The sequence below is a fragment of the Saimiri boliviensis genome, chromosome 16, assembly GCF_048565385.1.
Source record: "Saimiri boliviensis isolate mSaiBol1 chromosome 16, mSaiBol1.pri, whole genome shotgun sequence".
In the NCBI taxonomy this organism is placed as follows: domain Eukaryota; kingdom Metazoa; phylum Chordata; class Mammalia; order Primates; family Cebidae; genus Saimiri; species Saimiri boliviensis.
The window spans coordinates 49,313,750-49,336,636 of record NC_133464.1 but is presented as its reverse complement, the minus strand read 5'-3'; the positions used below and the strand labels follow the sequence as shown (position 1 = coordinate 49,336,636).

Genomic DNA, 22,887 nt, shown 5'->3' with positions numbered 1-22,887 from the left:
AAATAATAGAGAATCATATTATATGACTTTTCACTGAGTATATGAGACTCATATTCTTTCCACATTTTATTGGCTAGAATCTGTTACATATGAAAATGTTCTGGAAATGTAATGAAGTACTTGGAAAATTTAGTAAGCATTACTATTTCTTCTGATCCATCAGAAGAATGTAATGTCACAGATACAAAGGAAAATTTTTAAAGAACATGAGATAGATTATATTTGCAGGCTGCTACTGATTTATGATCCAAATTAAACTCTATGTGATAAGTATGCCATTGGTGGAGTGACATATATAATTTATTGTGTATCTTAGAAACTTTGAGAGTGAAAAATGAATCATTAGCTAGTGCAACAGGGGTAAACCAAGACTCTCCCATGAAAACTGGGAAGTATATTCACACTAGTTATCAATGATCTATAAAAGAGCAGTTTCAGCAAAATAGGGCCAAAGCTTTGCTCTAGTAGATTGGGTTGAAACTAGGGGATGAGACAAGCAGCCCACTTGGTAAGTTATTTTGTGAAGAGAATCAGAAAAGCAGGAAGATTTGAATTATAGTTTTTTTTCCATTTTATTTTATTTTTATAATGCTAGAGATACTAGAGAGTGTTTTTAAGGGGAATAATTGACTTAAGAACTGAAACACACACACCCTAAGATCGATGTAAATGGAATGTAATAGAAGTGAAATCCTTAAGAAATCATGGGTAAGTAGGATCCTGAGCTCCAGGTAGGGGTGAGGTAAGGAAAGGGTGATAGGTGTTTGATTGAAGCAACAACCTCTTTTGTAACAGGAGAGAAAGTAGAAAGCAAAGGCTGAAATCAAGGTAGGTCCATAAATTCTAGAATTTTCAGATTAAAGTATTTTCTAAATGTGGCTTCTATTTTCTCAACAAGAAGAAGGCAAGGTTATTAGTGGAAAGAAATAAAGAAAAAATATGTAAACAGTCTATAGCAGTAAGAAATCCAGTTATACAGTTATACTGACATTAATTTCAGTTTCCCAGTTCCTCTAGAATACCCAATGATATGCCTTCCAGATCCTGTCTTCTTTCTTTTTGTAGTATATTGGCTTGAATTTTGTAAAATGCACCTTATATTTCTGAAAACACAAGCTTATTTGCATATTGTCATAAATTGGACTCAACAGAGCCAGGACTGTACATATACTTCTAAGCCATTTTGTCTCCACTGGGGTGAGCTTTGAGGATGATAATCTATTCCATCATTGTTTTCCAAACTGTCCCAGTGGTAGTAAAAGAGGAATAACGATGGTCCTTGATATCAAAGATTCTTTTTGTGATGCTTTTGAATTGAGTCTAGGCATCCTGCTGTGTTTGCTAAGCACTGAGATCCTGGGCAAACATTACCCTCTACAAAGCTTCTTAACTCTTAGAAGGTTAAATTTTTAATAATTTATTCTTCAACTCAAACTCAAAGATCCTTTCACACAGGTACTTGCATACATTGAGTTTCCTGGGAAAAGACCAGTTTTGGTATTAGCTGGCACACACTCTATGCCAAAACAGTATTTCCCAGGAAAGGGAATGAAAGAAGGCTGCCAACCTTTCATTGCTCCAGGTAAGTGTATTAAAATGTCATCATTTATAATTAACCTAATTACATGAAACAAGGAGTATTTTAACACAAAATCAGAAAACACAAAATTTATCATTGCTCTAGATTGAATACATTTAATTATTTCAAACTTACCAGAGTTTTTATTTTGGAAATCAGCCCTAAACTATATCTTCTCCAATAGTATGACACTTTAGTTTTTAGTCTTCTATACAGTATCTTATTTCACTACTTTCTGTGCTAACATTTCATGGTGGTTTTGCCTATCTCCCGTGCCAGTGTGTAAGTTCCTTGAACATGTAGAGTTTTGTATTGTAATGTTGAACTACCATGCTGGATAAATGGCCCTCATAAATATGTTTTGAAAGTAGAATGGGCAACTACAAATTAAAATCAAAATTTTAATTAGCCATCTAAATGACTCTAATTTGCTTGCTTCTTTTCCTTTTGAGAAACAAAATGTATGAAAGAGATTGATATAGAGTTTACAACTTTTTCTTAGGATTTGTTTTTCTTGTTTATAGTTTCTTTTATAGTTTGAAGCATGCTAGTCACATGCCATATATATTTGCCCCTGTCACCTTCTATTACCTGAAGAAAAAGTTTTTAACTTTTGGCTCATGTTATTCATATTTTAATAACAAGATTATTCAGTAGAACTAGCACATTTTCCATTGGTAGTTATTAACACAGATGCAGTGAGTTCTTTTGTCTAAGTAGCACAGTCATTGCTTAAATATATTTGGCAATTTGTAGAAGCGAATGTCCACATTTCTCAAAGTGAGATTAAAAACTTGATCTTTCAAAAACAACAACAGACTACGGAATTTTTTACCTAATAGATGCTAAATTCCTAGAATGGTATATATTGTGATAACTGGCTTACAGAAACAATCCTTATCTTCAGGAATATTTGGTTGATAATTGACAGCTGTAATTATATGATTTGATGCTTTTGCATTAACTTTTGCTTGAATCACAACAAAAAACAATTCTAATTAATTTAACACAATGCCTACCATACTTTATCTGATTTGAGAAAATAAACCAATTTGACATTTTTCCACAGAAAATTTCATGAATTAAAGTTAATCCATCCTATTTAAATTTGTTCTTGTATGTTTATTTGATTGTGCTTCTTTCTGACTTTTTTTTACATGTTCTTGACTCTTTTTATAAATGCCTTATGTTTTTCTATCTTAATGCTGGGACCAGAAAACAAGAGTACAGATTACAGGCCTTCAATCCATCACAGCTGTGAAGCAGATTCACCAGTAAAAAAAAATTTAAGAAAGTGAACTCACTGTGTGGAAGATAGCAAATATCATCACCATGCCAACCACCAGGAACAGGAGTCAGAACACTTCCATCCACTGCATCCTGGTCTGCCGTTTCACCAATTGCCTAAGTCTGATGAGATAAAACATACTTACATGAAATAAGTTATATAAAGCAGATTTACTACTTACAGGTTGGCATCAAGGGGTAAAATTTAAAAAGCCTACAATTCACTGTGGGCCGGTCACCCAAGGCTCAAAAAAGCTGCCTGGGGTGGACTGAGTTTTGACTGTGCATGTCCCAATTGCACTACAGCTGAGGAACCTGGAAAGGCAGCCTGGTGATATAACACATGGGTCACAGGACTCACTGCACAAAGCTTTGTTCACCTTACTTCCAGAGGTGAGAAGAACAAAGCTTGGGCTGTCCCAGGATGTTTCCTCTAAACTGGAACAGGAAGAAGGCTTGGACTGTTTGGGACAATTTCTCCTTATATCAGGGTATTGTATTGCCAGCACATTCCACAGTTATTCTGAGAATTGCAGGCAAGAAGAAGACAGGAGAAATACTGAGTTAGTCAAGGTTGTCCAGGGACCATCAGGCAATAATCACTTTGAAGTACTGGCTTCATGCCCAGATTCACATGGTCTCATAAGGGCAGTGGCTTGGCTCTGCTTAGTGTAGCTCTAACACAAGAATCTGACAAGACACCTCTCCCAGTAGGTCTATCCCTCCTGCCTGGGCTCATTACACAGGTATTCTTTCTCAATTGCTGGCACCACTCAAAGCATGGCCAGGAAGCAGAAGAGAAATACCCTGGCCTTAAGGCATTTTAGTATGTATATCAGGGAAACTAAGAAGTGGAACTAAGATCGTTTTGGAGTTAATTCTATTGATGTTAACTTGGGAAGCATCTTAAAAGAGTAAATGACTCCAGCATAGACGTCTTCTGTGTTTCATTTTCTTACCATCCCAAATGCATTTTGGGTTTTATATTTAATAGCTTCATCCTGAAACTCTGTTAAAAATTACAGAAAATTATACTCTTCTACACAGATACCAAAAAGAAACTGGGAGAGTACTGCATTTTGAAGATTTTTGACAGTTTTTAGCACTCTTTCAAACATCTGTATTACAACATTATGTAGATGTAGAAAACTGTTCTTTGCTTCTCATGTAAGTTATGTAACCTGGATATTTTAGTGTGCAATGAGTTTTTCAGTTATTTGATCCTAAAGTATTTACCAGTTTTATTTTGTAAATGCCTGTACTTTTCTAATGAATATGCTTAGTGGATTCTAGACCTTGGAAATATTTCATTAAAGGAAATGACAATTTCTTGAGTGGGATGGATTGTCAGGTTGATAAATAAAAGAGGCATCTCTTCTTTATACTGGGGTTCTCATGAAATCATAAAATTCAATCATAAAAAATAAAATATAAATTTTTTCTTAATTATAAAATGTTTTCTGCTTTGAGCCTTTGAAAGACTCCAATATTTTAGGGTAGTTTACTTTGTTTCTTTGTTTCCTAAGTTTCAAGTTTCATATATCTAGGACAGGTCTCAGTTAATTTAGAATAATTTTTTTGGTCAATGTTGAGGATGCAATTGTAACACGGCCTCAGGACATCCTGACCACATATGCCCAAGGTGGTCCGGGCACAGCTTGGTTTTATACATTTTAGGGAAACATGAGACATGGATCAATCTAACTAAGATGGACAGATGTTCAGTCACGAAAGGTGGGACAACTCGAAGAGGGGAGGGGGTTTCTAGATCATAGGTAGATAAATGACAAATGGTTGCACTCTTTTGAGTTTCTGATTAGCATTTCACTGATTATACAATTTACAGAAATAGTCACTTATGCCTTAGTCTGGGTTAGTGAAACAATAGGACAAAGGAAACGATCAGATAATGCATTTGTCTCATGTGAGCAGAGGGATGACTGAGTTCTGTGTGTTCTTTGTCCAAGAAGAATTGCCTTATGGGCAAATTGTGAGAAAGGTATGTGGCTTTTTTGTGTTTGTAGCTATCTTACTTAGAGGTAAAGTTGGAGGCAGGTGTGCCCTAGCCCCTTGGCTTAGTAACTTTGGGGTCCTGATTATTCTTTTCCTTTCACAGTATAAACCTCAAAAACATCACACTAAGTGAAAGTACCCAGACACAAAAAAACAATATTGTACATTTTGTAAGATTTTATTTACACAAAATGTTCAGAAAAGGAAAATCTATAAAGACAAAAGATTTTTGGTGGCCTACGGCTGGTGGTGAGCATGAGGAGGGACTACAAATGGGCATGTCATTTCTTTCTAGGATGATGAAAATATTTTAAAATTAGACTGTTGTCATACATTCTGTAAATATAATCAATAATCATTGAATTGTGTAGAACAATAAGTGTTTTTATGGTATGTATATTATATGTAAATAAAAAACTATTCAAAATGCTAAATATTTTATCTAAGACTCATATGCTTTATAACAAGGAAATTTGAGTTGTTCTTATAATATGAAAACTATTTAATAAAGTCCAGATCTCTCTTATTTTGTCAATGGCTACCTGATGTCTTTCAAAATTATCACAAGATTGTAGAATAAATACATCAATACAGGGCTGGTATATCACTAACACACAAATAGCTTTTATTAATATAACAATCACCTCTGATACTGAAGTAAGACAAGGTTTCCCTTGTAATTTTGGTTCTTTCCTAATAAAGCTTGAAGCACTCTGGTGTAAGTAGTAGACCAATGGTACGGTTTGGTTCTGTGTTCCACCCACATCTCATCTTGAACTGTAATCCCCATAATCCCGACTTGTCAAGGGCAGAACCTGGAGGGAGGTGATTGGATCATGGAGGCTGTTTACCCCATGCTGTTCTCCTGATAGTGAGTTCTCATGAGATCTGGTGGTTTTCTAAGTGTTTGAGATTTCCTCATACATATACTCCTTCTCTCCTGCCACCATGTAAAGAAGGCTCTCGCTTCTCCTTCACTTTTCTCTGTGATTTTAAGTTTCCTGAGGCCTTTCTAGTCATGTGGAACTGTGAGTCAATTAAGCCTCTCTCCTTCATAAATTACCCAGTGGTGGGAATTTCCTTATAGTAGTGTGGAAATAGACTAATACAACCAATCTCGGATAAACTTCTCCAGCTGGTTAAGTAAATGTTGAAGGTTTTGGAAAATCATAGGATATATTAAAATTATACCTCTCAATATCTCTATTGCACTAGGCATCCAACTGGGATGTGTATTTGTGAGGTTTATTATTTAAGTTACAGATGCACCAAGGTGACAATACAATAGAGCTTTCCTCCAAGGGATGTAAAGAACAATAACAGATGAGGTATCTTGGAACATCAGACAAATATTAATCACATATACTTTAGGAAAAGTAATTTACCATACATATAACATATATAGGGCTAATTCATTTTACTTACAAACAGGTTAAAATTAATAATTAAAAATAAATGTTTTAAAAAGGGAAACAATAATACTGTTTTATTTTGTGTGCCAGGTAGTTACCCAGAACTTTATGCAGTGGGATTCTGAGCTCTGGTCATCTTGTTTTTGTCCAGCTATGATTGCTACATTTTTTTTTCCTCTTACTAAATATGACAGCACAAACACACACCTATGGGCACCTTTTAATTCTGTATATAATCTTCCCTGCCTCCATTCTGGTAGCATCAGCTCTCTCTTTTCATGATATTCAGGGTTGATTATTTTCAAAGAAACAGTTATGTACTGTAAAACAAAATTTCAGCCAATGATGGACTGCACAAATGACAGTAGCCCCATAAGACTATATCATACTTTCATTGTACCTTTCCTATGTTTACACATGCTTAGATATGCAAATACATACCACTGTGTAACAACTATCTACAATATTTAGTACGGAAACAACTGTACAGCTTTGTAGCATAATACATGCCGATAAGTACGTTAGAGAAAACCAACTGTGAGGGAGTAGTGTTTCTAGGGAAGGTTTTAGTGAAATCATGTTTCCAGGCAAATTAGTGTTACCAGGGAAGGTTTTAGTCAAAAGATGACATTCACAACAATCCTTGGATGAGCTGAGAGAATGGTCCTTGTATATGTCTGGGGCAAAGTGTGTTGCGGTCAGAAGAAACAGGAGGTAAGATAACCCTGAGGAAGTAGTGATTAAAAGAGCAAATGAGGCCAGTGTGTCAAACCTGGGATGAGCAGCAGGGAGGGCCATAGGAGATAAGAGTCAGTGAGGTAATGCAAAACCATATTTCCTAGCAGGTTTTGAGTCATTGTAAGATGTACATACACAACTTGGGGACCTTACCCCAAGTAAGATGAAAAAAAAATACATAGGTAGGTATTACGGGGACAAGTGAGATTATCTGACAGTAGTTAAGAGGATCTTATTCGTTCTGTGTTGGAAAAGATTATTGGTCAGACATGAGGAACTATTAAAGTCATGAAAGTAATCCAGGTGTGGATCCACAGGTTAGCAGTAACAGGACTAAGAAACCAGCACTGGCTATCATGTTATAGCTAGACTTTGGCTGTTGGAGCACAAAGCCAATGGCACTCTTTGAGATTGCTCAACACAGCAGCTGTGTCAGGAGTGGCTACACAGATTGTTCTGCAGTGTGATTTGTTGCTAATATTAAGTTTCTAAGAACTACTCATGTTGATTCATAAAACTCCAGTTCATTTCTTAAATAACTGAATATTATTCCATGGGATGGATCAATCAATCAATCAATCTATCTATCTATATTCGTGTATATATAATATATACATATATAAAACAAACTTGGTAAATATTACATAAATATTACATTATATTACAATAATAGTTAAATGAGTGGCTTCTAGAGCATATTGAGAGTAACTTAAATCTTGGCTTCATTTCTGACTGGTTTTGTGATCTTAAACAATTTGCATAATTAAACTGTATCAGTTTTCTTATCTTCAGAATGGGATTAATAATAACTGCTTTCTTTTCAAGGTTTTATAAAGATTAAATAATACAAGTAAAAAATGCAATTTTTTAAAGAAATGCAATTGCTTAATTGGACTAGATGCTATTATTATTATTATTCACTGATGGTGGTATTTATGTATACCCTCTTGGATGGGCTTTAATATTATCAATTTTTCACTATTCTAAACAGCACTTCCATAAACACTCTTCATAAGTGGCAATAAACATTTTATACACTTTTGAACAAGATGTTTCTCCTGGGCATAAATTCCTATGTATTCTATGCCACAGGGTAGGTCTATCTTCAATTTTCTGAACACTGTAAAATTGTTCTTCAGTATAGTTGTAATTGTTTATACTCATACCAGCAGTGTATAAGATTTCAAAGTTAAACTGCAACATTACCAGCATTTGGTATTATCTCACTTGGCACCACAAGATGGTAACCCACTGTTGTGTTTCCATAAATAGAAGTAAGGCCAAACGCCTTTGCAACTTCTTGTGTCTTCTATTTGGAAATGTCTGTTTATACACTTAGCTTATTTTTATTACTTATGAATACATTTTTATATATAACAATTGTCATTTAAATATTTTACTTATGTTATAAACATCTAAGTTTCTGTGGTTTGTCATTTATGTTTATATTGTCATGCTGTAGAACAGATTTGAGCTATAAGTAAAAAAAGTAATAACATTAGAGTATTATATTTTTCTTGTATTTAAAATTTTAATTCACCTTGGATTCTTATCTGTCTATAGAATCATGTATTTATTTATTTTATCTAAGTTTTGGAGAAAGATAATTTTATACCCTGTTTACAGAATAGTCTATTTTTTATCTAATATGAAACATGATACCATCAAATTCCCAAATGTGTTGATTTTATTTCTGTACCCCTGGTCTGTTTCATTTGTCTGCTCATTGATGAACTCACTGGTTAACTGCTTTGTTAGTATGTCAATCCCAAATATTTTAATTGGTATAGTTTAATTAATAAGTTTTGGACCCAGTACACCTTTTTTTTCTGAATTATCTCAAGTTTTCAGGTGACCATAGCCCCTTAATATTTCTTATATATTTATTTTGCTCTATTTTTTTGTTCTCATCACTGGATTTTCTATTTTAGAGTGCCAGCTACTTCTGCTTTTTAATATATCAGTTGGGTATTTCCCTATGAACAATGTCGACAACAAAACTAACATGGTTGACAAGTACAAGTCAATTTAAAGCATATAAAAGGGCTTACACATTTTACAAAAGGCCAGAAGATGAGACTGAGGAATAATCATGATCAAAGAGATCTCTAAAAAGACAAGAAGTCTGAAGCAGGAAGCCTATGACTGAGACAGCTTGAGGAACAGGCTGCTGAGCCTCTGCCTCTGCCAGTCTCACCAGGCCCGGTGAGATGTGTTCCATCATGTCCTTTATTTCCTCTGCCATGTGCTTGAAATCTGGTCTCGTGGAAGAGCATGTTCTTTGCTGGTCTTTGGCTTCATTCTCTCTTTCTGGCTTTACAGTAGCTGGTAGAAGAAGGATTCAACACTTCAGTAGTTTCTGTTGCTTCTGTAGCATTCTCTGCAGGAGGGTTGAGGATGAGGGACCTTCAAATGGGACCTTCCGAAGCTTTTGTTGTGGCAAATGAACTTCATTTTGTCTTTTGAAATTCAATATCCTGTTTCAGGTCCTCTGCACAGAGTCAGAAATGTATTTTATATAGTTGGAGATATAATGTGGATTTCAGATTCTATCCTGTTTCTATCCACCTTCTGTCCACTTTATTTAAAAACACTAAAAAAATTTCTCCAGTCTGCAACTTCCTCCATAGTTAGTGTTATCAGTTTTACAGCCTCTCATCTTCACTCATGTGGACTTCTGAAATAGTCTTTGAACTGACCTTTGCGCTTTCATGCTTCTTTATTCTGAAACCCATTTTCCACACAGACTTCAAAATGCCCTTTTAAAAATGCAAAACACATCCTATCACTCTCCAATTTTTAATATTGCTATGTCTTCCAATTTCACTACAAATAAAGCGCTAACTCTTCTGTGACATGCATCAGCTGGACTGTGACCCATCTCTCTTGGTTTTACCCTTGCTCAGACGAATCTTGACAGAAAACATGGTCACTTGTTTTCTGCTCAGATTCTTTGTTCTTCCTCTGGCCTCTGCTTGGGTAACTCTCCCACCTGATATTTGCCCACCTGGTTTCTCCTCATCATTCAGGCTATAATTCAAGTATCTTTCCCTTGGAGACACCTGGCTCTCCAGTCTAATGGTGTCCATTTTCTCACCCCAGTTACTCTCCATCACATTACTCTTGATGTTATTGTTCAATCATTTATCATGACATGAAGTAATTTTATGTTCTATATTCTTAGGCTGTGTATCTCTCAAACACTGGAGTTTAAACTACAAAAGAGTAGAGGCTTGTGCAACAACATTTTTATGAGTAGTGTTAATGTCTGAAATAGTTGCTACTACTTAGAAAGCACTCATTATTGCCATGTTGAATGAATAAATGAATGAATGAATGAATGAATGTGCATCTGGAGCCTAATTCTTATGCTTCTATTACGGGCAACCCTTGTCTTTGTTGACACCGCTTACTTAGCATTACTCTTTTCAGCTGATAGTTTTACTAACAGAACCCACCAGAACTCAGAAAAGAATCATAGAGAAGAAAAAGGCATAATATGTTCTTATATCAACCTCCCTACCCCTATTATACTTTGATCCAAGTAGCAAGGAATTTCTGACAATCGTGTTTATTTATTTACCCTTTTTTTTTCCCTGACAGTACTCCATATTCAGTTCAGAGCTAGGTTAACTGCCTTGACAGACTATGCCAGAATGTTATTTTTCTTTCTTAGCTGTGATATCTTTTTTTAATTTCACAGCCTGCAATTTTGCTCCTGTTTATTTGGCTGTTTGATACTTTTTTGCCTTTGTATGAATTTCAACAGTTATTGGAAGAAGAAAGTTCAATCTGTTTCATTTTACCATCTGTTGATAGAATCTCAAATTTTCTTTGAAGTTTAAAAGATTTTAAAGCTGAAGACATTTCGCTATATGAGAGGGTGTGTGTGTTTATATGGATGGAAATAATCTTGAGAGAATGTAACTCAAAATATTAGTAATCATTTTTAGATAATAGAATTGTTCATTTTAATTACTTTAAAATAATGTGTTTTATTTAAAAATACATTCGAAACACTTTATTTGAAAAAAATAACTGAATATTGTTTAAACATTTAAAAAGAAATCTGACTCTAAACAATTCATATAAAAGTTAAAATAGCTGTATTTTGTTCTTCTAAGCACTTAAGCATGTAAGAGTTCCAACAATAACTCAACACAAAATAATCTTCTTAACATTAGAGTTAGTTGGTTCACAGATGGAAAAACAAAAATTAAAGTTCATATGTGACAATAGTTTCACAATTCTGATTACTTGGAAAAAAGGTATTATTTCAATCATTATATAGTATATGTAAAATTTAAATTAGCTCTGATTATACTTTTAAGATGCATTATGATCTATAAACATGCATGCATTAGAGAAATTATATGGTAAAACTTCTTAAACAGACATTATTTCTTCCTTTTTATTTGAAACTGAATGCTTTTTCAATCACATTCCAGATGTTAGAATAGGAAAATAAATGAAGGATATTGATAGAGACTGAGAACATGTGGCCACATATAATTGTTTGCTGAGAAGATGAAATTAGCAATAGCTATACACTTTAAAACAGACTTTTTGGAATTATTTGATCTAGTTATGAGGAACACTGCAACTGAAAATCTGTATGCTTCATTATGTGTACTGAAATCTGCTCTTAAAAACACAATAATTTAAATAATAAAATATAAAAGTAATTTTCAAGAAAATAGAAAATAAATTAGAAGATATTAAAAAGCACACACAAAAATATATAACTGAGTATCTTGCGACATTTTTAAAAATTTGCTTATATTGTATTATGCCTTAAATGATTCCTAAGAAAGAAAAAAAAACAGAGTTAGCAAAAGTTTCACAAAAAGGAAATTACAAGTGATGATAAACACAGATTGAAGCCCTGATTTTGAAATCTCAGTATGTGAGGTTTCTGGAGCTTACTATGCATTGAATTTATAATTTTTTTTTCTATTTATAAAATTAGTACAAAATAATAAAAATAGTTTTATATCGGTAAATTTTAAGGACCTTATTATGTTATTAAAACCTGCAATAAACTGCAATATAAAAGTTACACAATTTGATAAATTGCTATGTACTTAGTTTATATTTTCTAAAATTATATATAAATGGAATCATATCTTACATAGTTTTAAAAATCTTTTTTTAATTCAGCATAATTATTTTGAGATTCGACTATGTTATTACCCATACATATGACATGTAGTTTTTTGTTTGCTCATTTTTTTTTTTAATGCTGATATGCCCCAGTGTTGATGCCCTGGCTGGAGACTGGTTGGTACCCCTTTTCAAACAGCAAAGCCCATACTCCACAGCTTTCTTTCTGGAGCTCGCATACTTTGGGTTCACTGTGTATCTGCCCCAATCCCCAAAGAGACAAAACACCTGGTAGTGAGTCATACAACCCTTATGCCTTGAAGCTGGAAAGTTTATTAAAATTAACCAGTCCACAGAGGTCCTAGGAAACCTAGCTGGTCTCACCCTGCTTGCCATATGTAATCTGTTCCCCAGAGCCCCACCTTGCTGTTACTTCATTCCTGATGTATTCCTGTGTATGGCCCTGGTTACTGCCCTTCTCTTCTTTGAAACTCTAAGTATTTTCCCAGAGGATAGTAAAACCTTTATTCATGCAAAGCTCTGTAGTCATATATTCATAGTAGCTTTGTTAATAGTAACTTGTAGTCATATATTCATAGTAGCTTTGTTAATAGTAACTAAAAGCTACAAATAACCCAAATGTGAATGGATAAATCAATTAATGGTATATTCACACAATGGAGTACTACTTAGCAATAACAAAGAATGCACTATTGATACACTCAAAAACTGCATGCAATAGTTGAATTTCAGTAGAATTATACTGAGTGAACCCAGATTCTCAAATGTTGTCAATCAGACTTAAAGAAAAATATATTTCAGCACTTTCTAGTTATTCTTAGTGAAGGTGTTGCTTCAAACTTTCTAATCAACCATTGCAAGAATTTTGCATAGTTTTAAAAATGGTTTTCTAATTTAATACATTTGACTTTTATCTTTGGGTGTATAAGCATATACTGTAGAATGCATGAGTTTCTATAGTAAAATGGATAGAAAATTCAGTAGACAATATCAAGAACAAGGAAGTAATGCATGCAAAAGCACCACAGTAAACACACTTATATATAGTTATTCTTATGACTGCAGACATAGGGAATCATATGTGAAGAAATAAAGAAATTGAAAAATCTGTGATAGCTAAAGAGAAATGACAATTGAAAAAAGGATCATAACTTCTGAAGATCATAAACAAAATAAATCCCAAATAGGGTGAGGACAAAATACTATTTTCTGAGAATTATAATTTTAGAAACTTTTAAACTATTACACAGTTTTTTAATGATTTTATCCAAATATCTGCTATATTATTGAAATGTCACTTTTCATGTACATTTCCTATACATTAATACAACTATGTTAATTTATGTTACATTGACACTGAGCAAAGCTTAAAGATAAATGAGACAATACATTTCTGTTCAATTAAATGGAAAAGTTTTACTTTAAATGTAATAAAACATATTGTATTGTATTGAGAATATGGTATACTTTATCTTCATTTGATTGGTTAATTGATTGATTGTTGAGACAGGGTCTGGCTTTGTTACCTAGGCCAGAGTGCAGTGGCACCATCTCAGCTCACTGGAACCTCCACCTCCCATGCTCAAGCTATTCTCCCACCTCAGCCTCCTGAGTAGCAGGGACTACAAACGAATGCCACTACACCTGGGTAATTCTTATATTTTTTGAAGAGACGAGCTTTCGTCATGTTCCCCAGGCTGGTCTCAAACTCCTGAGCTCAAACAGTCAGAGCTCAGCCTCCCAGGGTGGAGAAATATGTAACTTTAACTTCTCATCTTATTTTCCTTTACTGTTTCTGCCATAAGTATTTCATAACCGATCAACCAAGTACTTATTATGTATATAGAATGCTCTGTGAATTGCCTTAAAATCTGGAGACACAAGAGGAAAACTATACAAATATATTCTGTTCAAGTAAAGTTTATAGAGGATAAAAATAACATGTACTTAAAGATTTCTTTGTGACAAACAATTTACATGTTATCTCATTTAATCTTCAAATTTTATTTTAAATTAGTACAATTATGTTTGTTTCTCAGAAAAGGAAATTGTAAATTATTGAAGTTTTTTTAACTTCTGAAACCCACATAGTAATGTCAGAGACAATTTTGGAATTGAAGTTTTTCTTACTCTAAAACCAGTGTGATGCTGCTTGATAATTAACTTTTCTTTTCCAGCTTAACTCCTAATTAGCTGATATTATTCTCTTATTTAATGATTTATGTGGAAGAATATGTTTTTCTAACTCATATAATGTCACTTACCCATCTCAGTAAATAGAATTCAAAGGAATATATTTGAAAATATTTTGTCATCCTCCATAATCATGTGAGCTAATTCCTTATAATAAATTGTTTTCTCTGCATATATACATATACATGTCCACTGATTCAGTTTCTCTGGTGAACAGTAGTTAAGACACCATGGGAATCTACTGGATGATAAAATACAAGTTGAAAGGAGCTGCCATATTGGCCCTACCCAAAGCCGGTATAAACTATCAGTAACCAATTCAACCAGCAAAGATGAGCAGGATCTCCTGACTCATGCTGATTTTAAATGAAAGAGCAAGAGATATTTTTTCTGTAAGCCACTACAATTTTTGTGGTTATGAAGCACTATTATAACAATAAATTACTTTGAATTATTAAGCTTTTCTTAAAACTTAAAATTTTGGGTAGGGTATTTCAACAGAACATTGTTTACTAAATGAGTAGCAGAGTCATATTTTGTTCACTTTTTTTACTTAATGAATCATTATTATTTTCTTTTTTTAAATTATACTTTATGTTCCAGGAAACCTGTGCAGAACTTGCAAGATTGTTACATAGGTATACACATGCCATGGTGGTTTTGCTGCATCCATCCCCACTTCACCTACATAAGGTATTTCTCCTAATGTTATCTCTCCCCTACCTCCTCACCCTGTTATTTCTCCCCTAGCCCCCACCCCTCAACAGATGCTAGTGTGTGATGCTCCCGTCCCTGTAACCACATGTTCTCATTGTTCAACACCCACTTATGAGTGAGAACATGCGGTGTTTGATTTTCTGTTCTTGTGTCAGTTTGCTGAGAATGATGGTTTCCAGATTTATCCATGTCCCTGCAAAGGACACGAACTCATCCTTTTTTATGGCTGCATAGTATTCTATGGTGTATATGTGCCACATTTTCTTTATCCAGTCTATTGGTGATGGGCATTTGGGTTGTTTCCAAGTCTTTGTATTGCAATCAGTGCCACAATGAACATATGTGTACATGTGTCTTTTTAACAGATTTATAATCCTTTGGGTATATACCCAGTAATGGGATTGCTGGGTCAAAGGGTATTTCTATTTCTAGATTGTTGAGGAACTGCCACACTGTCTTTCACAATGGTTGCACTAATTTGCACTCCCACCAACGGTGTAAAAGTGTTCCTATTTTCCCACATCCTCTCCAGTATCTGTTGTCTCCAAATTTTTTAATGATCACCATTCCAACTGGTGTGAGATGGTAACTCAATGTGGTTTTGATTTGCATTTCTCTAATGACCACTGATGACGAGCATTTTTTTATATGTTTGTTGGCCACATAAATGTCTTCTTATGTAAGCATATTTCTGAAGTTTTGCCAACTCATTATTTATGACAACTAAATCTTTGAAAATTATTACCATATTTATAATTTAAATATGATCATTCAGACAGAAACTCTAGAGAAGTCAAGTTGTTTACTTTTAGTTATAGACACCTGAAAGCTACTTAAAATTATTTAGAACTGAATTTAAACACTTTTGACTACAGTTCTAAATAAATATACAAGAGAATTTTTCGTAGAAAGGATTCCTGATAATATCAATACTTGTTTTACTCATTGCCATGTTTTATAAAAGATCTACAACACATAGATCTAAAATTTCAAGAAAGTAATTAAGCATTTAGATACTGCAAGTTTTTTACTTCTTCCTAGTGACTAAAGAGAGTAAATTTTATCATAACTAAAAGTATCCATCAAGAATATCTTCAGTTAAACCAAAAACTATCTGAAACTAAGGGAAAACTTTCTGGAAACAAACTTATTTATGTTAACATAAAATAAATTTTTTCATCAGCTTACACACACACACGCAAACATACACACATTCTGAGATATATATATATATATATATATATATATATAGTATTTCAGAAAATTTGATACATGTGTCTAAAAAGATAAAATTTTATCTTCTATGTAAATGAAATAAAATCCTAGCAATTTAAATCTCTTTCTTTTCAGAAAGTTCTCTACCTCTAGGTAAGACACTCATAAATAAATATGTTTCCAAGAAGCTGACACTGAACTGAACTGGTAAACTTATTTTTATTCTGTGTAATTTATGTCCTTACTTATTTATTATGAGAACTTTTTTTTTTTTTTTGAGATGGAATCTTGCTCTGTCACTAGGCTGGAGTGTGGTGGTGCGATCTCGGCCCACTGGAACCTTTGCCTCCTGGGTTCAAGCGATTCTCCTGCCTCAGTCCCCTGAGTAGCTGGGATTACAGGCACCTGCCGCCACACCCAGCTAATTTTCTTATTGTTAGTAGATACAGGGTTTCATCATGTTGGCCAGGCTGGTCTTGAACTCCTGATCTCCAATAATCCGTCTGCCTCAGCCTCCCAAAGTGCTGGGATTACAGACGTGAGCTACCACACCTGGCCAAGAACATTGTTTTGAATGTCCACCAAGCACCATATAAAGTTTCTTGTTTTGGAAATTTAAACTTAGACACAGTCCCTTCCCACAGCTGCTTCACAGTATAAAGGAAGCAGACTTTATAATGTACTCAAAATAGGATTTAGCATAAGAAGACTCACGACACATAAAATGGACAAAATTCAGATACAAGTGGCAATGGACAATTTCCTACAGGAGATTATAACTAATTCAGCCAATATGTTAAGATAAATTGGTTAAGAACTTCAGAGAGAAGCACATTTCAGACAAGAAGAAAAGGCATGAAAAACTAATAAATCAAGGTTTATTACCATGACTACCTGCAAAACTTGTTCAAAATACAAATGTATTTTGTATCTGCTTCTGGGCAACTGAAAGTCAAATTCAATACATGTCAGGTTTCCTCAGATATTTTGAAAAAACATAACGTGTTAAGTGATTCAAAGATGTATCCTAGGTTAAGAACAGGTGAGCTAGAGCAGATGGTGTTAGAGATGGAGCAGTAAATGTCAAAACTACAAAGAATGCCTTAAAGGATAAGATCCCTAAACCATAACGGAATTTCTATTACAGCTAAGGCATTTGGAGTTTACCTAAAGAATATGCGAGATCAATAGGATAAGAGTGCATATGTTAGCCTGAAACAGTGATCTCTCAATAGATAGATAGAGATAAAATGGGTATATTCAGCTCCCTGCTTGTTTAGCTCTCTTTCCCTCTGTTTCTCTCTCTCTCTCTCTCTCTCTCTCTCTCTCTCTCTCTTTCTCTCTCTTTGTATGTGTGTGTGGGTGCGTGTGTGTATACATATATACATATATATATATATATATATATATATGATTTAAAAATTTTTTACAAACTCTGCAATAATCTTTTCAATGGAAAATTATGTTTTTGTAACACTTCTAATTCACTTCAGTGATTTAAGCATAAACTTTGTTTACATTAAATACAAACAATAAACTTTTTTACTGCTATAACTTATACTCTTTCCATATATATTCACACACACATATACATATTTCAAATGTAAGATCAAGAAACATTTTTTTCTACACTATAATTTTTTGTTAGCAGCATTAGCAGTATTACAACAATAAATTACTCCCATTTATTAAGCCCTTTTTAAAACTGAAAAATATATATATGGGATTTCAGCAGAGAGAGCACTAAACAAGGAGTGGAATATACCCATTTTATGTGTATGTACAAACATATCCTCTTCCCTCAGATATACGACATTCTTGGCCTCACTATTATTCTTTTTCACTATAGAATTTCTAAGGAACGTCCCTTCAAGGCTGGATGTGGTGGCTCATACCTGTGAGGTGGCTCACACCTCCCAGCACTTTGGGAGGCCGAGGTGTGTGGATCACCTGAGGCTGAGGCAGGTGGATCAGGAGTTCAAAACCAGCCTGACCAACATGATGAAACCCTGTCTCTACTAAAAATACAAAAATTAGCTGGATGTGGTGGTGGATGCCTGTAATCCCATCTACTTGGGAGACTGAGGCAGGAGAATCAATCACTTTAACTGGGGAGGCAGAGGTTGCAGTGAGCAGAGATCATGCAATCACGCAATCACACTCCAGCCTGGGTGACAGAGCAAGACTCCATTCAAAACAAACAAAAAAATGTTCCTTCAATGTACAAAAAACTTACCTACACCCTCATCCTTTTGAATGAAGCTTTCTTAGATACATTAACGAAAAAGAAAAAAAGACTTGTCTTTTTCTCAAGGTGGTATTTATTTTTCATTCCTTGATTCTAGAAGACAATTACTCTTGCTTTGAGGGAGTGCAACCAGTAGCATTCTGTTTATCCCCATTCCCAGAATATCTCTTTTACACTTCCACAAAACAAATGAAAATTTATGACTTTGAGGCTCATGCCTGTTAACATTCTCTATCATTATTATTTACTGTTATAAATAAAAAAATAGACTTTGCTATCAGACTCACCAGCTTCTTCCTCATCTTGGCTCTTGTAGTCATCCAAAATAACATCAAAATTATTATAGCTTACCTAATGAATAATATTGCCTTTAAGTTCTTTGACATTCTCATTTCTAATCATGTTCTCCATTCTTTGAGAAAACCTCTACACTAGTTGGGAATACCTTAAAGCAGAAACTGAGACAAAGATTTGAGTTGGAATAGTTTTTTAGGAAGTAATTTTAGGAAATACTTACAGAGAAATGAATACGTAAGGCAGAAAATGGAAAAAGACAACAAAAATGTTTTCATTAATTGTTTTTATACTGTATGTAGCAGCTCAATTCCTCTGGGAAATGTCACAAGATAATTTTAAATATTTCTGAGTTATTACAAATCAAATAGAAGATAAGAAAGCTATGTTATTTATGTACAAATATCATGAATATCATTGGTTGAAGGATGCTTCCAGAGGATTAACTGAGGTACTTCTAGCTTACCGTATACATAGGGCAGGTGTGCACTGCAGAACAAGGTAAGACTCCTAAGTCACGTTTACAAGGTTCAAAGAAAGTAGTCTACAGTGTAGAGATCGATAAAAGATCAGGAAAAAATAACTATGGGTACTAGGCTTAAACACTTGGTGATGAAACAAGCTGTCCAGAAAACCCACCATGATACAAGTTTAACTAATCAGCACAATTACCACTGAACTTAAGTTTAAAAAAAAAAGAATAAAGATTTTGTTTGAGGCAATAACAGTACATGGTACAAATTCCAATCCCTGCCTCTGGACCTTGTTAAAACCCCAAGATTCTATTATTTCTTCAAAAACTGTTTTATCTTACTGATGAAAATATTTTTTGGTTGCATTAGGCCCTCCAACTTGTGGATAACCCATTAATTTATAATTGGCTTGTCCACAAGTCTCTTATTTTTCTAACTTATCTTCTACCTAATATAGATTTCATGGTTCATCTTTTTAACCACTACTAGCCTATTTCTGGACATTTCAAAAGTTGAACAAGAATCTGAGCCACTTCTAATTTTTGAGGTTCTAGTAATATACGGGATAAAAATGCCAAATATTGGCCTGAAGTTTTCTTTTCTTGTTGAGTCTCTGCCGGGTTTTGGTATCAGGATGATGTTGGTTTGTGTTCTCCCAGAATTTATATGTGGAAATCTAATCTCCAATGTAATAGTATTAAGAGGAGGGCATTTTAAGAGGTCATTAAGTCATTTGGGCAGAGCCCTCATAAATGAGATTAGCATCCTTATAATAAAAAGGTTCAAGGGAGATTCTTTTTCCTCTTCCACCAAATGAAGTCACAATTAGAAATGCCATTTATGAGGAAGAGGCCCTATTCCAATCACTAAACCTGAACTCTTCAGCCTCTAGAACTAAAAGTAATATATTTCTGTTGTTATGTTACTTAGTTCTAAGGCATTTTGTCATATCAGGCTAAGATAGGTCCAATTATTATAACATAATAAATTAAAGGTTCAATGTAATTATTTTTTTATATTGGGCAAGATACTGTTGATGACCTGCCCAATTTTTTGTTTGTTTGTTTCCTGGAATAACACCAAAATAAACACGACACTAAAATTTTGGGCTGCTTTTGGAAAATTCTAATCTAAGGCAACTCAAAAGTTTGATAAAATTCCTCTGAACTATGATATGACAAAGAGAGGTAATGTAATAAATGTTACTGCTCATATTACAAATGTAGCCTGCTTCAGATTTCTTTTTCTAGTGAGTTAGTAGCTATATTCTCTAAGTGTTTGTAGATTTACTCTAAAAGAGGTAACAGATCTTGAATTATAGCTGTTTGATATCACCATCTGATTATAGTTCTAATAATTTATTATTGTTATCTGCCCCACAAATTACTTTTTTGGGGGCAATGGGGCTAAGATGGGAGTCATCACCTCTTCATCTCTCAGAATTTTCACAGTAGCATTAATCTTTGATGTCTTCTCAAAAAGGGGTTAAACCAATATCTTAAATTTGAAATGAGGGTGGGAAGTTACTAGGGCTTCTATTAAGCCTTTACTACCATAGGAGTCCTCAAATGAGTCCAGCTACTATCAGTGGATCCATAATTCCACTAGAAGTAGTGTTAAATGGACTTGAGCTCTCTGTTTAATCTCTGATTTCTTAAAGTCTCCATTGTTACTCCTGGACATTTTAAGATTCTCATGATAAATGTATGCTCAGAGTTTATATCTAATATAAATATAGCTATTAATCTTTTCCAAGTTTACAGTCACCCAGAAAATGGAGGATAATCAAAGAAATATTTATGGAATAGTGCTTGCTTTGGCAGCACATATACTAAAATTGGAATGATACAGAGAAGATTAGCTTAGCCCCTGCACAAGAATGACACACAAATTCATGAAGCATTCCATATTAAAAAAAAAAAAAGGAAATATTTATGGAATACACATGTGCCTATGAATCAGGACTAGCTTAGTGCTAGAACCTGTGTTAAAGACATAAATTCCCACTACCATGAATTACAGTGCTTAAATTTGTCCTTTGATGCATGTCAAGCAACACCTTAACCTGGTGTATATTTATTTCATTTCTAGAGACCCCATGATTAATTAGCCATCACTGGCGATCACTCATTAAATAGTATTTTGCAACTATTTTAATCCTGTGGCTTACTGTGATTCTTGTGCTCATCTAATCTCAGGCGGTTAACACAAATCAGCTTCTACTCCTCTAGGATCATGCCATTTCTACTGAGATGATGGAATAGAATTCCATCCCAGTATCCCACATAACATCTCTGACCTACAAAGGTAAGGCACAAAAGCCTTCAAAGTTGCTGGTGCCCCCCAACCTAGAGAATGGAATATCCTCTAAGGCTTTGTAGGATTCACTAAGCAGTTTGCACATAGTAGATTTAATCTAAGAAATCTATTTTCTGCAACCTAAGACTTTTTTCTCTATAGTAGACCTAGAAACTTTGGTAATTTCAAATTCATTAAATGTGGCCCAATATTTAGTTTAGGCTTTGATTACACAACCTAATAGTAGACCATTAAGACCATTCCAAGGAACTCAAGTCTACATATTGAATCTCACTTTCTAGAACAGTACATATTTGTAAGGAATTTTATCCATTTAAGCCTTATAGTTACTCTTCCTTAATCTAATGCTCTTAAATACTATTTCCACATAAAGAAAATAACTGGAAATTTGAACAACTGGAATATTATCTGATATATTTTAATAATAAACTAATCTGCTGTGATTATCAATTTGCTAAAAAGAATAGTAAGTTGAGGATGATCTCTCAGGAAACTCATAAAATCTAGATAAGAGATGACAGAGACTTACACCTGAGATGTATCAGTAGTGATGGTAAGAAATGGTTGAATTTTATACATAATTTGGAAATAAAACTGATAAGATTTAATGGCATTATTAGTTTGAATTTGTTATTTAATATAGAAGGCCAGGTTCAAGAAATTTGAGCAACAGAGTGAACAGACAACTTATAGAATGGGAGAAAAATTTTGCAAAATATACATCTGACAAAGGTCTAATATCAAGCATCTATAAGGAACTTAACTTATAGAATGGGAGAAAAATTTTGCAAAATATACATCTAACAAAGGTCTAATATCAAGCATCTATAAGGAACTTAAACAAATATACAAGAAAAAACAAACAATACCATTAAAGAGTGGGCAAAGGACATGAACAGAAATTTCTCAAAAGAAGAAATATATGTGACCAAAAATCATAGAAAAAAAATGCTCAAATCACTTGTAATTAGAGAAATGCAAATAAAAACCACAGTGAGATACCATCTCACACCAGTCAGGATGACTATTATTAAAAAGTCAAAAAATAACAGATGCTGGAGATGTTGTGGAGAAAAATGAACACTTTTACACTGTTGGTAGGAGTGTAAATTAGTCCTACCATTGGAAGACAGCATGATAATTCATCAAAGACCTAGAGACAGAAAAAACAACACAGCAATCCCATTACTGGGTATCTACACAAAAGAATATAAATAATTTTATTATAAAAACACTTGTGTATGTATATTCATTGCAGCACTATTCACAATAGCA

At 33.9% G+C, this 22,887-nt stretch overlaps 1 long non-coding RNA gene and 1 other non-coding gene across 2 annotated transcripts in view; one reads left to right on the top strand and one right to left on the bottom strand.

Annotated features, from left to right (window-relative positions):
- LOC141581540 (uncharacterized) overlaps nt 1-22,887 on the bottom strand; it is a 185,965-nt gene that overhangs the window by 138,430 nt on the left and 24,648 nt on the right. Inside the window, exon 3 of the long non-coding RNA XR_012514238.1 lies at nt 2,884-2,989. This is a non-coding gene — a long non-coding RNA (uncharacterized LOC141581540). The remainder of the gene's footprint in view (nt 1-2,883; nt 2,990-22,887) is intronic.
- Nucleotides 21,101-21,207, top strand: LOC120365787 (U6 spliceosomal RNA). The gene has a single exon (XR_005580638.1). It is a non-coding gene; the product is annotated as a U6 spliceosomal RNA (small nuclear RNA).